Source organism: Phoca vitulina, unplaced genomic scaffold, assembly GCF_004348235.1.
Source record: "Phoca vitulina isolate PV1807 unplaced genomic scaffold, GSC_HSeal_1.0 scaffold35, whole genome shotgun sequence".
NCBI lineage: Eukaryota > Metazoa > Chordata > Mammalia > Carnivora > Phocidae > Phoca > Phoca vitulina.
The window spans coordinates 2,287,969-2,310,059 of NW_022589738.1; the positions used below are offsets into that span (position 1 = coordinate 2,287,969).

The 22,091-nt window shown below is 38.6% G+C and overlaps 1 non-coding gene across 1 annotated transcript; it reads left to right on the forward strand.

The window, feature by feature from the left end:
- The first annotated feature begins 1,089 nt into the window (after positions 1-1,089).
- LOC116646211 lies at positions 1,090-1,224 on the forward strand. The gene has a single exon (XR_004302103.1). It is a non-coding gene; the product is annotated as a small nucleolar RNA SNORA31 (small nucleolar RNA).
- The last annotated feature ends 20,867 nt before the right edge of the window (positions 1,225-22,091 follow it).

The window sequence follows — 22,091 nt, forward strand, 5'->3', positions numbered from 1 at the left end:
TATACATACAAATATAAAGTCTTCTGTGTTTGCTACAAAAGCTAGAAGTATTTGTGTTGGTATTCTTTGTGATCATATTTATCGAGATAACTGTTCTGAACTTTCTTCTGGCTTCTACTACCGAAGATAGGAATCTTTTGAAAATATATAAAAATTCTATTTCATACCAGACATAACTTGAGATGTGATCATTTTATTAATTTATCTCTTCTACTACAGCATGCTGTGAAATTTCCACACTCCATTTAATTTCCATAGGCATCTGTTCACATGTAAATAACTCCCAGGATACCTAACTTTCTTTGATGATTTACCACAATTTGAAACTAATTATTATACATTCTTAATTGTGAGACTTAGTTACATGAAAAAGATGGTTTGCCTGATTTTAATTCAGGATTTGTATCACCTGTAATTCAACACAGAGCAGTGTCCTATATCACGTTTGATAAGACAGAGTGATTATTACTGGCTCTTAGCTTAGTAGACTGAATTTGAGAAACATCTTTAGATTTTGGGTGTTTGGTTTTAATTTGGGGATTTTAGGTAGGACCAAGTTACAGCAAAAATTCTTATGGGAATGATTTTAAGTTCCAGAAGGCAGAGTCATATTTCTAGGAGACAGGAAATTATACCTGTAGCATGATGGACTCAGGGGAAGAGGCAGAGATGTTGAAGAGGTAATGGAGTATCATGGGGAGAAAACCCTAAGAACTCAGAGTGAGAATTAGAAGACTATTGCTGCTATTTATTAACTGTTTAATTTTAGGCAATCCACTTAATTTTGAGACCCAGCATCCTTTTATTTCAGGGTGGGGTAATCATACCTTGCCGCGCTCCCAGGATTGTTGCGAAGTCCAGTGAGATAACATATGTAACATCAGTTCCATTCCCTTTTTACTGTTTCATCCATATTTTGAGCTCAACCTTCAACTCTTGCATTGATTACTCTGTTATTCTCCCTTATCTTGAGGGAAAGAGAAGTAGATTAACATACACTCACACACGCACACACACACAAACAAGGACTGATAATAGATTATGACCATCTTCCCTCAAGTACATTTACACTTTAAAATATTTTGCCTAATGCATCCATTTGACAGACCTGGAGCAGTTCCTGTCTGCTGCTAAGGTTTCCACTAGAGATGCAAGAAAAAAAGTGTCCTCATACTTTCTCTCTGTCTCATTGTGGCAGTCAAGATTGAATGGGGGAGTACAGGGAAAAACCAAAAGAATTTACACAAATCAGAAGTAACCTTGTCAACAATGAAATCTTGTTTTACTCCAAAGTATCTAAAATTTGAGTTTATTAGAAGTGTTGCAAAAGGAAAAAAATAAAAAATAAAATAAAAATGAAATAAAATATTTTGCTTAAATTGGGCAAGTCTATAGGGGCAGATTCCTCAAATTCTACCAGAAAGGGAGTTGGGTCTTTGGGGACAAGTGTGTGCCTCAAATCACACCACCAAAGGAATCATGAACTCAAAAGCATTGTTCTCAGTTCTAGCATAATAGAAACCAGCCATTTTAATTTTCAGTTATTTATGGTTTTTTTCTTTTTTTTCTTTCAAGATTTTATTTAAATTCAAGTTAGTTAACATATAATGTAGTATTGGTTTCAGGGGTAGAATTTAGCGGTTCATCACTTGCTTATAACACCCAGTGTTCATCCCAACAAGTGCTCTCCTTAATGCCAATATTTATGTATTTATTTTATTTTTTTATTTTTTTTTAATTTTATTATGTTATTTTAGTCACCATACATCATTGGTTTTTGATGTGGTGATCCACGATCCATTGTTTTCATATAACACCCAGTACTCCATGCAATATGTGCCCTCCTTAATACCTATCACCGGGCTAACCCATCCCCCCACCCCCTTCCCCTCTAAAACCCTGTTTGTTTCTCAGAGTCCATAGTCTCTCATGGTTCATCTCTCCCTCCAATTCCCCCCCACCATTTTTCCCTTCCTTCTCCTAATGTCCTCCATGCTATTCCTTATGTTCCACAAATAAGTGAAACCATATGATAATTAACTTTCTCTGCTTGACTTATTTCACTTAGCATAATCTCCTCCAGTCCCATCCATGTTGATGTAAAAGTTGGGTATTCATCCTTTCTGATGGCTGAGTAATATTCCATTGTATATATGGACCACATCTTCTTTATCCATTTATCTGTTGAAGGGCATCTCGGCTCTTTCCACAGTTTGGCTATTGCAGACATTGCTGCTGTGACCAATGGGGTGCATATGGCCCTTCTTTTCACTACATCTGTGTCTTTGTGGTAAATACCCAGTAGTGCAATTGCTGGGTCATAGGGTAGCTCTATTTTTAAATTTTTGAGGAACCTCCACACTGTTTTCCAAAGTGGCTGTACCAACTTGCATTCCCACCAACAGTGTAAGAGGGTTCCCCTTTCTCCACAACCTCTCCAACATTTGTTGTTTCTCTCCCTGTCCATTTTTGCCTTTCTAACTGGTATAAGGTGGTATCTCAATGTGGTTTTGATTTGAATTTCCCTGATGGCTAATGATGAACATTTTTTCATGGGTCTGTTAGCCATTTGTATGTGTTCTTCAGAGAAGTGTCTTTTCATATCTTCTGCCCACTTCTTGACTTGATTATTTGTTTTTTGGGTGTTGAGTTTGAGAAGTTCTTTATAGATCTTGGATACCAGCCCTTTATCTGTAGTGTCATTTGCAAATATCATCTCCCATTCTGTGGGTTGCCTCTTTGTTTTGTTGACTGTTTCCTTTGCTGTGCAGAAGCTTTTTATCTTGATGAAGTCCCAAAAGTTCATTTTTGCTTTTGTTTCACTAGCTTTTGGAGATGTATCTTGAAAGAAGTTGCTGTGGGCGATGTCAAAGAGGTTACTGCCTATGTTCTCCTCTAGGATTTTGATGGATTCCTGTCTCACATTGAGGTCTTTCATCCACTTTGAGTTTATCTTTGTGAATGGTGTTGGAGAATGGTCGAGTTTCATTCTTCTGCATGTGGCTGTCCAATTTTCCCAGCACCATTTATTGAAGAGACTGTCTTTTTTCCATTGCATGTTTTTTCCTGCTTTGTCAAAGATTATTTGACCATAGAGTTGAGGGTCCGTATCTGGGTTCTCTCTTCTGGTCTATATGTCTGTTTTTGTGCCAGTACCATGCTGTCTTGGTGATCACAGCTTTGTAATATAGCTTGAAATCGGGCAACGTGATGCCCCCAGCTTTTTCTTTTTCGACATTTCCTTGGCGATTCGGGGTCTTTTCTGATTCCATACAAATTTTAGGATTGTTTGTTCCAGCACTTTGAAAAATGTCATTGGAATTTTGATCGGGATGGCATTGAAGGTATAGATTGCTCTGGGTAGCATAGACATTTTAACAATGTTTATTCTTCCGATCCATGAGCATGGAATATTTTTCCATCTTTTTGTGTCTTCTTCAATTTCTTTCATGAGTGTTCTGTAGTTCCTAGAGTATAGATCCTTTACCTCTTTGGTTAGGTTTATTCCGAGGTATCTTATGGTGTTTGGTGCTATTGTAAATGGAATCATTTCTCTAATTTCTCTTTCTACAGTTGTATTGTTAGTGTATAAGAAAGCAACTGATTTCTGTGCATTGATTTTGTATCCTGCCACATTACTGAATTGCTGGATGAGTTCTAGTAATTTGGGGGTGGAGTCTTTTGGGTTTTCCACATAAAGTATCATGTCGTCTGCGAAAAGAGAGAGTTTGACTTCTTCTTTGCCAATTTGAATACCTTTTATTTCTTTTTGTTGTCTGATTGCTGTTGCTAGGACTTCTAGTACTATGTTGAACAATAGTGGCAAGAGTGGGCATCCTTGATCCTGATGCCTTGTTCCTGATCTTAAGGGAAAGGCTCTCAGCTTTTCCCCATTGAGGATGATATTCGCTGTGGGTTTTTCATAGATGGATTTTATGAACTTGAGGAATGTTCCCTCTATCCCTATACTCTGAAGAATTTTAATCAGGAAAGGATGTTGTATTTTGTCGAATGCTTTTTCTGCATCAATTGAGAGGACCATATGGTTCTTCTCCCTCCTCTTATTAATGTGTTCTATCACACTGATTGATTTGCGAATGTTGAACCACCCTTGCATCCCGGGGAGAAATCCCACTTGGTTGTGGTGGATGATCCTTTTAATGTATTGTTGGACCCTATTAGCTAGGATTTTGTTGAGGATTTTGGAATCCATATTCATCAGGGATATTGGTCTGAAATTCTCCTTTTTGATGGGGTCTTTGCCTGGTTTGGGGATTAAGGTAATGCTGGCCTCCTAGAATGAGTTTGGAAGTTTTCCTTCTGTTTCTATTTTTTGAAACAGCTTCAGTAGAATAGGTATTATTTCTTCTTTGAATGTTTAGTAGAATTCCCCAGGGAATCCATCAGGCCCTGGACTCTTGTTTTTTGGGAGGTTTTTGACCACTGCTTCAATCTCGTTACTGGTTATTGGCCTATTCATGTTGTCTATTTCTTCCTGTTTCAGTCTTGGCAGCTTATAGGTTTCCAGGAAGGCCTCCATTTCATCCAGATTGCTCAGTTTATTGGCATATAGTTGTTGATAATAATTTCTAATAATTGTTTCTATTTCCTTGGTGTTAGTCGTGATCTCTCCCCTTTCATTCATCATTTTATTAATTTGGGTCCTTTCTCTTTTCTTTTGGATAAGTCTGGCCAGTGGTTTATCGATCTTATTAATTCTTTCAAAGAACCAACTTTTAGTTTCGTTGATCTGATCTGCTGTGTTTCTGGTTTCTAATTCATTGATTTCTGCTCTAATTTTAATTATTTCTCTTCTAATGCGTGGCTTAGGCATCATTTGTTGCTTTTTCTCTAGTTCTTTAAGGTGTAGAGTTAGTTGGTGAATTCGGGATTTTTCTATTTTTTTGAGTGAGGCTTGGATGGCTATGTATTTCCCCCTTAGGACTGCCCTTGCAGTATCCCATAGGTTTTGGACCTATGTGTTTTCGTTCTCATTGATTTCCATGAATTGTTTAAGTTCTTTGATTTCCTGGTTGACCCAAAGATTCTTGAGCAGAGTGGTCTTTAGCTTCCAAGTGTTTGAATTTCTGCCAAATTTTTTCTTGTTATTGAGTTCCAGTTTTAAAGCAGTGTGGTCTGAAAATATGCAGGGAATAATCTCAGTCTTTTGGTATCGGTTGAGACCTGATTTGTGACCCAGTATGTGGTCTATTCTGGAGAAAGTTCCATGTGCGCTCGAGAACAATGAGTATTCTGTTGTTTTAGGGTGGAATGTTCTGTAAATATCTATGAGGTCCATCTGGTCCAATGTATCATTCAAAGCTCTTGTTTCCTTGTTGATTTTCTGCTTAGATGATCTGTCCATTGCTGAGAGTGGAGTATTGAGGTCTCCTACAATTAACGTATTGTTATCAATATGACTCTTTATTTTGGTTAACAGTTGGCTTATGTAGATGGCTGCTCCCATGTTGGGGGCATAGATATTTACAATTGTTAGATCTTCTTGTTGGATAGACCCTTTAAGAACGATATAGTGTCCTTCTGTGTCTCTAATTACAGACTTTAGTTTAAAATCTAATTTGTCTGATATAAGAATTGCTACCCCAGCTTTCTTTTGAGGTCCAGTGGCATGGAAGATGGATCTCCATCCCTTCACTTTCAGTCTGGATGTATGTTTGGTTCAAAATGAGTCTCTTGTAGGCAGCATATGGATGGGTCCTGTCTTTTTATCCAATCTGCAACCCTGTGCTGTTTTATGGGAGCATTTAGGCCATTCATGTTGAGAGTGATTATTGAAAGATATGAATTAATTGTCATCATGTTGCCTGTGAAGACGTTGTTTTTATAGATTGTCCCTGTAAATTTCTGTTCTATATCACTCTTGGGGTCTTTCTCCTTTTCTAGAACCCCCCTTAATATTCCTTGCAGGGCTGGCTTAGTGGTCACATATTCTTTCAGTTCCTGCTGGTCGTGGAAGCTCTGCATCTCTCCATCCATTCTAAATGACAGCCTTGCTGGATAAAGTATTCTTGGCTTCATGTTCTTCTCATTTAGTACCCTGAATACGTCTTGCCAGGCCTTTCTGGCTTGCCAGGTCTCTGTGGATAGGTCTGACGTTATTCTGATGTTCCTCCCTCTGTATGTAAGGAATCTCTTCCCCCTTACTGCCCTTAAGATGGTTTCCTTGGTTCTAAGATTTGCAAGTTTTACTATTACATGCCGGGGTGTTGGCCTGTTTTCCTTGATCTTGGGAGGGGTCCTCTCTGCCTCTGGGACGCGTTTGAATGAAACGTTTGTTTCATTCCCCAGATTAGGGAAGTTCTCAGCTACGATTTACTCAAATACATCTTCTAGTCCTCTCTCTCTCTCCACTCCCTCCGGGATTCCAATTATTCTGACATTGGAATGCTTCATGGTGTCACTTATTTCTCTGATTCTATTTTCATGGATTCTGAGTTGTTTTTCCCTGGCCTCCTCTTTTCTCTTTTTATCTATTATATTGTCTTCCAGGTCGCTTATTCGTTCTTCTGCCTCAATTACCCTAGCTGTTCAATTATCTAGATTGGATTGGATTTTGTTGATAGCATTTTTAAGCTCTGCCAATTCACCTTTCATTTCTGCCCTTAGAGACTCTATGTTGTCATTAATTGATTTCTCCATTCTAGCCATTGTCTTCACAATGGCTAGCCTGAATTCCATCTCTGACATCTTGGTTATATCTGCATCCATTTGTAAATCTGCAGCATAAGTCATAATCTCTGAGTCTTTTCTATTTTGTGGGTTCCTCCTCCTAGTCATTCTGTTGATGGGTGTTTGAGGGAATGTATAGAGTCCAAATTATTGACCAGAACCCAAGCAAGATGCACCTGTTTTCTTGGGACCTTAGGGTTGCTGGCCTCTTGTTTTCCCAGCCTGTCTTCTGGGGAAGGGGCCTGCCACGCTTATGTATTTATTTTAAAGCAATACTCAAAAGCCACGATGTAAGAAAAAATTCCACGGATATAGTATTCCAGGTATCGGCTAACTTTTTCTGTTAAGGAACATATAATAAGTACTTCAGGCTTTGTGGGCTATATGATTTCTGTCACAACTGTGAAACTAAGCATTATAGCTCCAAAGTAGCCATGGACAATATATAAATGATTGGACAAGGCTGTGTTCCATTAAAAGTTTACTTACAAAGGGGGTGCCTGGGTGGCTCAGTCGTTAAGCGTCTGCCTTCGGCTCAGGTTGATCCCAGGGTCCTGGGATCGAGCCCCGCATTGGGTTCCCTGCTCAGTGGGGAGTCTGCTTCTCCCTCACCCTCTGCCTGCCTTTCTGCCTACTTGTGCTCTCCCTCTCTCTCTGTCAAATAAATAAATAAAATCTTTTTAAAAAAAAAGTTTACTTACAAAAACAGGCTATGAGCCGGAGTTGGCCCACAGGTCGTAGTTTTCTGACACCTGTAGTATTCCATCAACTCCTATATCCTTCCCTTTTTTCCTTATCACACAAAAAGTAGGTTTCACGGAGAAGAACTATTGAACACCATAACTTTATCTTTACTTCCCAGTTTGCATTTGGCCCTAAATAGTGTGTAGAATTTTCTTGGCCTTATGTTCCATGTGCTTGGCCCCAAATGCAAGCATGATGACCACAAGCTGTCCTACAACCAACTAAAATAATGATCAGGGACAAACGTGAACAAATCTTTTCCTCAACCTCTATTAGCAAAAGCTCAGGACCTTCAATGCAAGGGTGGGAAATGCTTGAAAACTCTGCTTGGAAATGTGATAGTTCTCTTCTTTTTCTGGCTAAAATGAAGGTACCTACGAATGTGTGCTTCCTGTACAGTTCAGTGTACCAGCACTTACTGAGAACTAACTGCCTGCCGAACTGTATGGGAATGCAAAATTAGAGGCACGTTCCCTCAAGGATCCAACAGCCTACTTGAAGAAGCAGTACACATACACAGAAGAAAAATACTAAACAACACTTACAAAGCCAAACGTCAGAGAAGTACATCTTTATAAAGTAGAGGCTGACAGCATTAGTGCTTACAGGCGACTCTACAGAGGAAGGCTCAGAGTTAGCTAAGAGATTCTAGAGGAAACAAGGTGGAATGACATTTTCCCCCTCCCCTAATTCTTCCCAAAACAGAAGAGAAAAATCTTTCAGGAGAAAGGAATGCCAATTTCCTTTGCTAACAACGCTTACCTTAAGTCCAAAGGTGGTAAGTACCCCGAACTGCTGAAAAAGAGGTGTAGTACCAGGATCAATAGTAATGTCTTACTTACAAACAGGCTTATTTTCAAATTTCATATATAATTCAGTTGGATCAAAAAATTGATTGGCTGGTCAACATACAAAGCCTATTTAATCCCCAAATCCCACACATCCCATATGCTGACACTCAGTGTACATTTCAACATCTACATGAGATTACGAAATTCTACAAATTGTGTTTGGAATATAACTTGCAACTTTTCCTTCACACTAGGAGTTTTTTATGTTATATTGAGCTGAATGAATGTAAATACAAAATTTTCATATGTAAACACTGAACAAAAAATATACTGAGGGAGGGGCGCCTGGGTGGTTCAATCAGTTAAGTGTCTGACTCTTGGTTTCACCTCAGGTCATGATCTCAAGGCCGTGGGATTGAGCCCCACATCGGGCTCCATGTTCAGCTCGGAGTCTGCTTGAGATTCTCTCTCTCCCTCTGCCCCTCCCCCCACTCACACTCTTTCATTCTCTCTCTCAAATAAATAATTTTTAAAAAAATATATGTATATTATAAAATAAATAAGTTTTTTAAAATATAAAAAATAAAAATTTTAAAATATATATATATATATATCATACATTCTAACATTCTAACTTTGGATATTAAAACTTTATATTCTACTGGCTTTTCTTTTATATTGAAGAATAGTCATTTTCTTAAACTTTTCCCAACTACCAAATTTGACTATGCCATCTGTTTTGCATTTTTGTTTGTTTGTTTGTTTGTTTTGCCAGAAACCGGCCTGAATAGAATACAGTTCAATATCCAGAGTATGTAGATGGGTTAAACTCTTGAGAGGCCTTCCCAATCCTTGCAACAAAAGGATAGAAGAAGGATCAAATGAGCTCTTGGGGTTTTGGAATGCTCCCAAAGCTTGATTCTGAAATTATCCTCTCTCCAACCAGTAATTTATAGCACTTTCTATTCCTGATGCTGACTATAAATTTATTGAAACACTGTCTCTAGATTGTTGTGTCTTTCTCCTGTGAAGTTTACATGTAAGATGTGGTAGGAACATCCAAAAGGACTAAGACATGAGACTTTATTGAGTTTACAGGACAAGTTGTCTGAACTATTTTTGTGCCTGCTGAGTAATAAATAGTTGCTTGCAAATGTTTGATGTCTGTTGAATTCATCAATTCATCTTCAAACTTGCTTTTTAACAAAACATTGTGGAGAGGTGCCTTGGGTGGCTCGGTCGGTTAAGCATCTGCCTTTGGCTCAGGTCATGATCTCAGGGTCCTGGGATCAAGTCCCATGTCAGGCTCCCTGCTCATCTGGGAGTCTGCTTCTCCCTCTCCCTCCACCCCCCACCCCAGCTCGCGCTCCTTCTCTCTCTGATAAATAAATTTTAAAAATCTTTAAAAATATGTATTGTGGTAAAATATACAAAACATAAAACTTAGTATTTTTTAAAGATTTTATATATTTGAGGGGGCGCCTGGGTGGCTCAGTTGTTAAGCATCTGCCTTCGGCTCAGGTCATGGTCCCAGGGTCCTGGGATCGAGCCCCACATCGGGCTCCTTGCTCAGCGGGGAGCCTGCTTCTCTCTCTCCCACTCCCCCTGCTTGTGTTCCCTCTCTCGCTGTCTCGCTCCCTCTCTCTGTCAAATAAATAAATTAAAAAATATATATATATAAAAAGATTTTATATATTTGAGACAGCGCAAGAGATAGTGAGAGAGAACATGAGCAGGGGTAGAGGCAGATGGAGAGGGAGAAGCAGGCTCCCGGCTGAGCAGGTAGCCTGATGTGAGGCTCGATCCCAGGACCCGGGATCATGACCTGAACCAAAGGCAGACGCTTAATTTACTGAGCCACCCAGATGCCCCAAAACTTAACATTTTTTAATTGTACAATTCAGTGGCATTAATTATATTCACATTGTTGTGCAACCATCACCACTATCTATTTCCAGAACTTTTTCATCATCTCAAACAGAAACTTTATACCCATTAAAGAACAACCCCTCATTTCTCCTTCCCCATTCTCTGGTAACTTCTATTCTACTTTTGTCTTTATGAATTTGTGTTTTCTAGGTACCTCATAAAAATAGGATGATACACTATTTGTCCTCTGTGTCTTATTCCACTTAGCATACTCTTTTCAAGGTTTATCCATGTTGCAGCATGCATCAGAATCCCATTTCTTTTTATGGCTAAATAATATTCCATTGTTTTTATATAGCACAGTTTATTTAACCATTCAGCCGTTTATGGACACTTGGGTTGTTTCTACCTTTTGGCTACTGTAAATATGCTGCAATGAACATTGGTATACAAGTAGCAAACTTGATTTTATAATAAAGTTCCTGATAGTGACATGGTGGGGGAATAGTCTCTTGCCTTTACCATCCTCCCTTAACTAATGGCAGTCACAAATATCTACCTTAAACAGCGTAAAGTTGTTCAGGTCATAATACTCAGTTTCCTCATCTGTAAAGTGGTGATACTAATAGTATCCACCTTATAGGTTATTAGGAAAATTAAGTTAATTCGCATAAAGTGCTTAGAAATGTATCAGTCACTGTGTAAGCATGAAACAAATATAGCTCTTACTATTAGTAGCATCATTATCCTTCATCTTTTAGGGACACATTATCTTGCTGCTACCGTAATTGTAATTTACCACCCCCATTTAACATTCTACCCAGGCCTGCCCTAAGCTCTAACATGTTCTTGTTCCAAAGTCACCCACCTCCTCAATCAAAATTCTCCTGCCATGTGGCTAATCTTTTCAAGATGAGAAGGAGTGTGACTTTATTGACCCATTTAACACTGATATGTAAATTACTGGCAGACACTAACCATAGACATCCTTATGATTCATACCTTCTCGCGTCTCTGACTTGCAGACTTGTGAAAATAAAGAAAGCTGCAACAACTCCAAGAGTTACTACAATACTTCCCTTTACCATAATTTTAGTAGTGACAGTCCAGCTCAAAACTCATGACATCCCCTCAACAAAGAGAATTTAAAGACAATTATAGTTTCTGGTGGTCAGGGGAACCATAAACTTCTAAACCAATGCAGACCAGAAATGTAACTGAAGATTGTGTTTGAGAATGTAATTTAATATTTAATAACAGTTCACAAAGAATATAGGAATAAAATAGAAAGTTAACACAATTATTTTTCTTACAAGAGATGAGATGTATTTTATCTTTCTGCTTAGGTTTGATAATCAATGTAAAACTTGTAACTGTAATGTATCAATGTTATTATATTTAAAAATTAGCTGGGCTTTGCTCTAAGAAAGACTAATATCCATAAATAAATTTTAAAAATACCAAACACACAAGAATAATAATTTTAAAAATCCCTTCGAATACATAAATTAGATAACTATTAAAAATTCCAGAAAATGATTTCACCAGTGGCTTCCTTAAATAATATGCTTGCTTTGTGCATTTTAAGAAGATTTGTTTTTACTAAAATCTGATTAATGTTTATTACATCAAGTAAGATTCAGTTATCTATATATTTTTAAGTAGAATTTAAAGTTGGTTCAATAAATCCTTTTTTCCTACTCTGTGAACACTGTACAACAGTAAATATGAAAGCTGGTGAGTCTGATTATCTTTTTCAAGTATTTCAAGTAGTATTATCAATTTGTCTGTCAATTCTGTGCTCTGTTACTTCAAGGGGTTGGGGATGAGGATGAATGCAGCTGAAGTAATAGTGTTTGGGGGCTGTAAATCAGGAGACCTGGATTCTAAGGCTTACTAAACCACTAACTAGCAATTCAAACTTTGGGAGAACTTGGTTTCTGTAAAATGATTCATTTGGATAACCACTAATACCTGTTATTGTTAATATAATCTACATGAAACAATCAAGTTGAATCCTGTATGGTGAAGGCAATGGGCTAGAAATAGAGATGAGAATTTGTAAAACATGGTCCTGACCACAAGAAGCACTGATTTAGTAGGTAGCAGATACTGTCACCAATTGGCCTACATCCCCTCAGGCCTTCCCACTGAGGTGCACCCAGGCCTGACTTCCAACCGCTAGAATGTGCATCTCCTTGCCTAAGGGCTTGCTTGGCTACTAGAGCCCACTCTGTTCTTCGCAACAGTAGGCTAGAAACACTAGAGAATTAGCATACATCGTGAATCCTCAACCCATAACTGATAAAAGTTAGTATATAAATATTCTAGCTCTCCTACCTCTTAGATGGATTAACCACCCCTCACCCCTGGGTTGGGCTAACACCTAGGTCCACGGTACACTGATTCACAGAATTCCTCAGCATGGTTAATCCCCACTTGCAGTGGTACTTAATTTGACAACAATCTTTTATTGGCTGCCCTCTCTATCAGCCTCATCTTCCCCTTTCGGTGTTTCCTGGGGATACCTAACAGATAGACTACATGCAATCAAATCCTTAGCTCATGTTCTGCTTCTGAGGAAGCCAAAACTAAGCGATAACTGTGTGTATGACCCCGGCCTTACCCCTTCTCTCTCCCAAAAACTTGTCTGCAAACTTTCTCTTTCCAGGCCCCATTCTACAGAGCTCCCTGGCCCATTCTGTCTTCAGAGTTGCTGCTTAGTCCAGGCATGATAACTATGCTATTATTACCATCTTGCAGGTGAATTGTTTACATATATATGTCTTTATCACTAACTTTACCAAAGCTGTGCATACCTTAAATTTGAAATTGTTTCATCCTTGTCTTTATATTTCTACTGCCTAACACTGTATCTGGCACATATGGAATTTCATTATATGACCTCTCCTGCTTGGAAGCCTTTCCCTTTCCTCATTCTCTTAAGTGGTTCCCCATATTTATGATTTAAGATTCAGTCTGCTATCTCCTTAGTGAAATTGTCCTCAACTGCTACCCACTGAAGGTTGCACTCCCTTCCATATGATCCTGTGAAGACATTGAGGACATCCACTTCTTGAATATAACTTCATATTGTCAGGTGTTGGTTTTTCTACTTTCCCCTTTTCTATATTTTCTATATTAGCTTCACTATTTTTCTGTAAGCTTCTTGAAGGGAGGGATTTGGCTGTATTCCTTTCTGTTTATCCACGCCCCTAGCACAATGCCTTACCCATTAAAAAAACATTGAATATATAGAGCAGAAGGTCTCTATTGGTTTTACTGGGAGTTCATACCTCCTGTGACTCCCACATTCCACAAATTTGTGCAACCACCATTAGGGACAAAAGAAAGAGTATCCACAAAACAAAATATGTACAGTGGCTGTAATGTGTATATTTAGGGCAGACATTCCTTTGCTCTAATCTGATCTGTGAAAAGCTATAGACCAACAGCTCTCTGAAATTCACCTGATAAACTGGTATTGAGCTATGAGGTGCTATGATTACTATAAATCAAATATATTTATTCCCATATTATTTCAGAGAAACTTAGTTGTATGAAACCAGAAGGAGTTGATGACCACAAGTTTTGACTCTTTAAGCCAATCTCACTGGTCCTATCATAATGTCCTTTTATATATCTCCTTCTATACACAGAATTTTTAAGACTGTCTCCATAAAATATTCTTAAATAATATAAAGCAAGTCAGAAATTTGTCTTGAAATAACTGACGACTCATCTCTTCAAGTTTTGCAAGGACATATTTATACTTGGCACATACTATAAATAACAGCTGGTAAGTTTGCCACAACCATTTTTCACTCACTTCTGTTTTCTCCCACATTTATTCTTCTGCCCATATTCAGTCTCATTTAAACTCAAGTACCAGTTTAGAGTTTGCCCTGGGTTGTGCCTATTGACTTGTTCTGTGTTTGAAATCCTCCTTCTAACACATTATGAAAGGAGTTATATATGGCAACTTTCATAAAATTAATATTTTATCAGAAGGTACATACTTATAGGCAAAAATATCAATAGTTTACAATAAACCAAAGGGATGGATTTGAGATTTATAGACCCCAAGAGAAGGGAAGTTCCAGTTTTAGCAAAAGAATTTCCAAAATAACCACAAAGCCTATAGAGAAGAAAAAAAAAAAAAAAAAACTCTCACCATGCTTTGGATACTTGGAATCTTGTGAAATGGACAAAAGATGTCAAATTGAATATGAGAGCATGGAATCTGGGAGGAATGCATCACATCAAAGAAGTATGAACTGAAGAGTAGAGAAGTAAAGGAAAAGTTAGTGTAAATTCTAATAGGGAGCTTCTGGGAAATTCCATGGGATGCAAAGGCATTCCAGAGGGCAGTAAAGCCCTGTTATGGAGCTGTGGCATGGAAGTTATAGAAATGATGAGTCATGGCTTACCCATTTTGGTTCTCTCCTTCTGTTTCCCCCATCCCATACCCATTCCTAGCCAGGTAGCCCTAGACACTATTTCTGTAATGTTTCCACTACATGTTGTGAATTATTTCATTATGGTTATTATCACATGATAATTTTTTTCCTTTATGAGTCTATCTTACATCTCTATGAGGGCAGGAACCAAGTCTTTTTATTTTGTATACCCAAAACCTATCCTTAGACAAACACTCAATAAATAAATATTATAATAAGAGCTGGAGTATAATTAATGTGAAGACGGGAGTTGAGAAGTAGAATCAGAATTTGATGACATAAATCTGGAAGTCTTTGGATACTAGTCTAAGACTGATCTTTTTCTAAAAACAACAAGAATTTAAATTTAAAAAAAAAACAAAAAATAAAAACAACAGGAAGATATGATAATAATAGCTTCTGTTGCTGTACCAGGACATTTACATAAGTTCTCTCATTCAATCCTCACAACCACCCTGTTAGGCTGAGCATTATTATTTCCATTTAGCAGATTATGAAACCAAGGTTACGGGGGTTAAATCTAGTAACTTGCCCAAGGTCACTGAGAACCTAGTAAGTGACAGGTGCTGTTGTAGATGCTGCAGATAAATTGACCACCAAAACAAACTAGGCTGTCGCACTCTCTGAGCTTATGTTCCAGTTGAATGAGACTGACTTTAAATAAAACCACCAAAAAATAAATCAGAAAATTCACACATGGTGATCAATGGCCTAAAGGAAAATAAAATGAGCTGATATGCTAGGGAGTGAGTGGGGGTGATGCAGAAGTCTGCTTTACTCAGTGGATCATGACATTCCTAATGTAACACTCTGATCTTACATTATTCAGAAGATGGAAGTGATCAAGTATGAGTTTTGGAAGGATAGCTAGTGGTGATGTGGAGGATTATCAGCAACAGTATGGATTAGGAGAGAATAAATGATCATCCAAAATGAACCTTTGGAAGGTGAACGAGGAGAAACAATCATTGTAAGAGAAACCACTGATATGTTCTATAGAGAGTTAAAGTGATTTGACATAAAGAACATGTAGAGGCGATGATGATGATGATGATGGCAGCAATGACATGTCTTGAGGATTTACCCAGTACATATCCAATGTTATACAGTTCTCTTTGGTGGAAAGCTAATATTTAATCACTATAAGAATGTTTTGCAAAATGTGGGACTCTTACCACAAGGTATCCAAGAAGATTTGAGGTGGTATTTAAGATAATTTAAATTGCAGTGGGAAAGGCATTGAAGAATGTAACTATCACATGGGAAAAATGCTACTTCCATTTTCTCTTTCAATCCCTCTAATTATGTCAAGAAGAAATTCTCAATTTGAGCTATTTGAGCTATTTTGACTTAACACCTCTCTAACATTTGCTAATCTCCTTTTTTAAACAAAGAGTGAGCAGGCCTTATGTTCAGAGCCTTCAGCAGCCAGCAGTATCTAGCTGAAATTTAAAAGTTTATTTTCATTGTATTTATTTTTACAGCTACCCTCTATTTATGGTCAGTGATACTATTTTACCATTTATGGTAGCGATATAACCTTAACTTTTATAATAAATTAAGTAAATAAAAGAATGAGTGAGTTTAAAGAAAAATATTAAAAAGAGATCAATGCCGTTAATTTGAGTATGTAGCAAAAATGTTGAAGGTGATAGACAGAAGACTAGAATTTGACAATACTACAGTAAGTTACAAAAGCCACCTGGAATTGGGTGAAAGCTCAGAGGTTTTGAGCCACACTTACTGAAAAAGGTATAGGGTCACTTAGGAATTCTCAGAAGACTGGATGTCTGGGTGAGTTAGTAGTTCATGGATTATGATAGACTCTACTTTATGCATATTGAATTTAGATAACATTAAGATATTCTCAAAAACTCTGGCACTCAGAGGTACATTCAAGACTAAAGCCTGAACCTAGATCTGGGGCTAGGCTTATCAGTTTGGAAGTCTCATTAGTTTTCTACTGCTGTATAAGAAATTACTGCAAACTTAGGGGCTTGAAATAACACAGACATATTACCTCACAGTTCGGAACATCAGTAGACTTTTCTGCAGGGGGTCTCAGAAGGCTGAAATCAAAGCTGGGCTTTTTTTCTGGAGGTTCTGGGGAAGAATCTGCTTCCAGCATCATTCATACTGTTGGCAGAACACAGTTCCTTGTGGTTATGGGACTGAAGTTCCTATTTTCTTGCTGGCTCTTGGCTGGGAGTTGCTCTCAGTAACCAAAGACCACTCTCAGTCCTTGCCCGGGGCCCCTCCATCTCAAAGCCAACAACAGAGAACCACCCTCACGTGAATCCCTCTCACATTTTCAATCTCTCTGACTTCTTCACTGCTATCAACCAGAGAAAACTCTGCTTTCAAAGGGCTGATGTGAATAGATACCTAGTTAGGCCCACCCAGATACTCTCTGTATTTTAAGGTCAGCTCATTAATAACCTTAATCATATCTACAAAATTCCTTTTGACATGTAACCTAGCATAATCAGGGGGGTAACATGACCAAAGGGAACAGAGATGAAGAGAGCCATTTTATAATTCTGATTACCATGGAAGTCATCTACATACAAATGCATCCATGTATCCATTTATTAATTCAGCAAACATTTACTGTGTATCTATTATACTACCAAGCACATTGGTTGTCATTTATGTATTTAACCATGGAATAATGTTTCTCATACCTTTGATACAGAACATAATGTTCAAACAAACACTCTTTGCCAACAGGATATGAGTGGAGCACTGGGAGTCTGTTATAACATACCCCTTGCCTCACTCAGATCCACTTGTACCCACATTCAGTTTAATCTGTCCTGGCACTTCTTCAAGATGGTGGTCAGTCATCATTTCTTTTAAAAATCATTCTTTTTAAAATTTAAAAGTAAAGTTTTTCGATAGGAGTATCACGCTGTTGTAGTTGATCTTGAAGCCAGAATTAGACTTACCATTTCCTTCCTCTATCAACATTCCTGACTCACATTACACTAACACAAGTGGTGGTCTAGGTTTCCTGCCCTGTGGAGTTGGGTCCTGGTTACTTTGTCCTCTTTAGGCCATTGTTGAGGCAGCTGTCTGTTCACGGTTATCACCAGGCAGGGAAGCCCGTTGATGCCCGTGAGTCTCCTGAGTTCTACAAAAACTCCTCTCTGTTTTCATTATGTGGGAACAACCATATCTGCTCATGTTCATCAGAGTCAAGCACTTATGGCCATACAGTAAATCCTCTCTTTCCTGATGATTTACTGGCATGAAAAACTTAAATGGTCAGTCAGTATCTTTGACTTAAGTTTAAGTGGATTTTACTGTGTCTCCTGGTAGATTTGATACCCACACCCAGGAACTATGATTTCTAGTTCACCCAACCTAAATTTGGAGGAACAGGAAGTACAAATTCTCCACGGAGTCCCTGGAAGTCATAATGATAATCTTAACTCCTACTTCCACATTTTCATTCCCAAATCTGTATATTCTACCTATGGAGGATACAGCACCATATATAATGGCTGTAGATTCACGCATTTCTTGAATCTTGAACAGTGTCCCAAACCTATGGGCTATTATCCCTCAGCTCTACTTTTGCCATTTCAACATGAAAATAGAACAGGTAATAAGGTATATGGTAGGACCAGGGTATCACATGGACCTATGCACATACCTCTCAATTTCACCAGAAGGTGGATCCCTGGGTCTGAGTTTGTGTTATGTGGCCTTCTATAACGGTAGATTGGATACTCTGTGAGCCTTCAGAAATTAGCATTGGCCATACCACCGCAGGCAGGAAAGCTAAACCCTTATCTGCAATACATGCCAAGCCCAGTTAAGAATGGATTTCTGCCTCATCTTGAGTGGACGGTTATGGTGGGCTGAATAATGGTCCCCAATACAACAGGTCCTAATGCCTGGAAACTGTCAGGTTTACATTATATGGGGAAAAGTCTTCATGGATGTGATTATGTTAAGGATCTGGACATGGAGAATTATCTTGAATTATCCCGGTTGGCCCTAAATGCAAGCGCATGTGATAAGAGAGAGAAACGGTGGTATTTGGCACACAGAGAAGAAGGCAGTGTGGCCGTGGAGCAGATTGGAGTGATGTGCCACAAACCAAAGACTGCCAGCAGCCACCAGAAGCTGGAAGACACAAGGAAAGGACTTTCCCCTAAAGCCTCCAGAGAGAGAACAGCTCTGCCAACACTTGGGATTTGGCTCAGTGATTTCAGACTTCTGGCCTCCAGAACTGTGAGAGAACAAAATTTCTGTGGTTTTAAGCCACTGAGTGGGTGGTAATTTGTTACAGCTGGCATAAAAAAATGATACAGTGGACCAGTGTAATCTACTTGTCACCAAGTGGCTAGCTGTACTCCTTCAAGGATGGTACCACATGGAGGGTTCATCATTGTTCTCTGCTGCTAACAGGATGGATGTTCAGAAGCAGTGGTAGGTAAATCAGCTTGGATGGTAAAACCACACAATGGATAGAGGCTGGCTGATATCCACTGGACAATTATCCTGTTTGCCTGATAGTTCAGTGCCTTTTCTGCAGTGAATGCTCTCTGATAGGCAATGACAGGTAAACCAAAGATTAACATACTTTATATGCCCACTCCCATAGATATAGCCACATGCCTTTTCACCTGACCTTCTCTGTCTCTGTTCTTCTCATCTTTCTCCCTCCGAAAGCCTTGACCAACCAGCCAAACCTTTGACCACTGCCGAGGACTCCTTAGAGTCTTAGCTGAGGCCTCAAGTTGGTGAACAGGTGTATTGCCCAAAGTTCTGGAACAATTTCATCATCACCTCTCTCATTTAAGGTAACCCCTCAGTGGGGGCTTTGATAGGGCAGCAGCTCATTCTAGCTTGTACTAACATATCCACACATGTACCAGGACAGAATTTTCCTCCTTTGTCAGTTCATCAGTGAGAGTACCCTATGAAGTCATGGGAGAAATGTCAGCACAAAAGTAGATAACATGGGGTTTGGACTACTTGTTTATGTAACTTCTAGGTACCTTCGTGGGAAACATCATGCACTAGAGAATTCTCTGGTTTTCCATAATGCTCACTACTCTAAGCCTATCCATGACACTCTTAATATTCTGCCAAGGTATTTCCAGTAACCTCACCTGTTTCCTATAGGCTATTGTTTCTAAGCTTCAGAGAACTATCTCACCTGGGTTTTAGAATTGGCTCCAGTGTCCTTGCCAGGACATTGAATTCTGATTCAGGAGAGGTGCTCAATAAAATCTCCCCTACCCAGCCTTAAGTTTAGCAACTCTCCCTCCAGTCCAGCAATCACAAGATCCTTTCCCAGACATGTTTTCCCATTTCCTACTGATATGTATCTGTCTGGTATGGCAAAAACAGAACTCTCTAGCTTGGGCCATGCTGAGACTTGACCATAGTTATAGATAGAAACAATGAAGGTAAAAGAGAGCAGGTCTGTGGACTCAAGATTTTTGAAGCGCTTATTCTCAAATGCCCCATCCCATTTGCTAGGGTTCCACTCTTTCCCTTTCAGGGCCTACTTGTAGCATAGAAGATTTGCTGGGGAGGTATATTCACCTTCTTTTGTAACTCTACAACTTTTATAACCAAATCTTGGTAGTGATGCTCAGCACGTTCTGTCCCGGCTCCAGGGTATGAGAATCTCCTATTAAGCTGCCGAGTCCCATTCTGACTTTCACACAATGCTTCCAGTTGATAGTTGACTGACCTCAGCTTGCAACATTCTTTCTTCAGGGTTCCAGTCACAGCTAACAACAGCCACTGAAATCCGCAATCTTTATAATTGCCTTTTCCCGCATCTCACTAGGGTATTCAAGCTCTTGCACCTATGGGCCATCCCAGTTCACCACGTATGCAAGTCTTAGTAATCACAATATTACAACAGGCCAAGAGTCATCAACAATACCCTTCTCACCACCATCAGTGGATACCATCTAGCCAGCAAGGGATCTAATTCCAGCATCCCACCCTGAGGTTCTGCTTCCTAGAATCACTTCTTTTTTTTTATTTTTTTATATTTTATATAATATTTTTATATATTTTATATAATACATATAATGTATTATTTGTTTCAGGGGTACAGGTCTGCGTTTCATCAGTCTTAGGTTTCTTTGATTTTGCTATTAATTGGCTTATGTAATTGGCTGCTCCCACGTTAGGGGCATAGATATTTAAAATTGTTAGATCTTCTTGTTGGATAGACCCTTTAAGTAGGATATAGTGTCCTTCCTCATCTCTTATTATAGTCTTTGGTTTAAAATCTAATTTGTCTGATATAAGGATTGCCACCCCAGCTTTCTTTTGATGTCCATTTGCATAGTAAATTGTTTTCCACCCCCTCACTTTCAATCTGGAGGTGTCTTTGGGTCTAAAATGAGTCTCCTGCAGGCAGCATATCAATGGGTCTTGTTTTTTTTTATCCAATCTGACACCCTGTGTCTTTTGATTGGGGCATTTAGCCCATTTACATTCAGGGTAATTATTGAAAGATATGAATTTAGTGCCATTGTATTGCCTGTAAGGTGACTGTTACTGTATGTTGTCTCTGTTCCTTTCTGGTCTATGCTACTTTGAGGCTCTTTCTTTGCTTAGAGGACCCCTTTCAATATTTCTTGTAGGGCTGGTTTGATGTTCACAAATTCTTTTAGTTTTTGTTTGTCCTGGAAGCTTTTTATCTCTCCTTCTATTTTCAATGACAGCCTAGCTAGATATAGTATTCTTGGCTGCATATTTTTCTCATTTAGTGCTCTGAATATATCATGCCAGTCCTTTCTGGCCTGCCAGGTCTCTGTGAATAGGTCTCTTGCCAATCTAATGTTTCTTCCATTGTAGGTTATAGACCTCTTGTCCTGAGCTGCTTTCAGGATTTTCTCTTTGTCTCTGAGACTTGTGAGTTTTACTATTATATGTCAGGGTGTTGACCTATTTTAGTTGATTTTGAGGGGGGTTCTCTGTGTCTCCTGGATTTTGATGACTATTTCCTTCCCCAAATTAGGGAAGTTCTCTACTATAATTTGCTCCAATATACCTTCTGCCCCTCTCTTTTTCTTCTTCTTCTGGGATCCCAATTATTCTAATGTTTCACTTTATGGTATCACTTATCTCTCAAATTCTCCCCTCATAATCCAGTAGTTGTTTATCTCTGTTTTTCTCAGCTTCTTTATTGTCCATCATTTGGTCTTCTATATCACTAATTCTCTTTTCTGCCTCATTTTCCTAGCAGTTAGAGCCTCCATTTTTTATTGCACCTCATTAATAGCCTTTATGATTTCGACTTGGTTAGATTTTAGTTATTTTATTTCTCCAGAAAGGGATTCTCTAGTATCTTCTTTGCTTTTTTTAAAGCCCAGCTAGTATCTTTATAATCATCATTCTGAACTCTAGTTCCAACATATTACTAATGTCTGTATTGATTAGGTCCCCAGCAGTCGGTACTGCCTCTTGTTCTTTTGTTTGAGGTGAGTTCTTCCGTCTTGTCATTTTGTCCAGAGGAGAACAGATGAATGAGGGAACAAAATGCTAAAAAAAA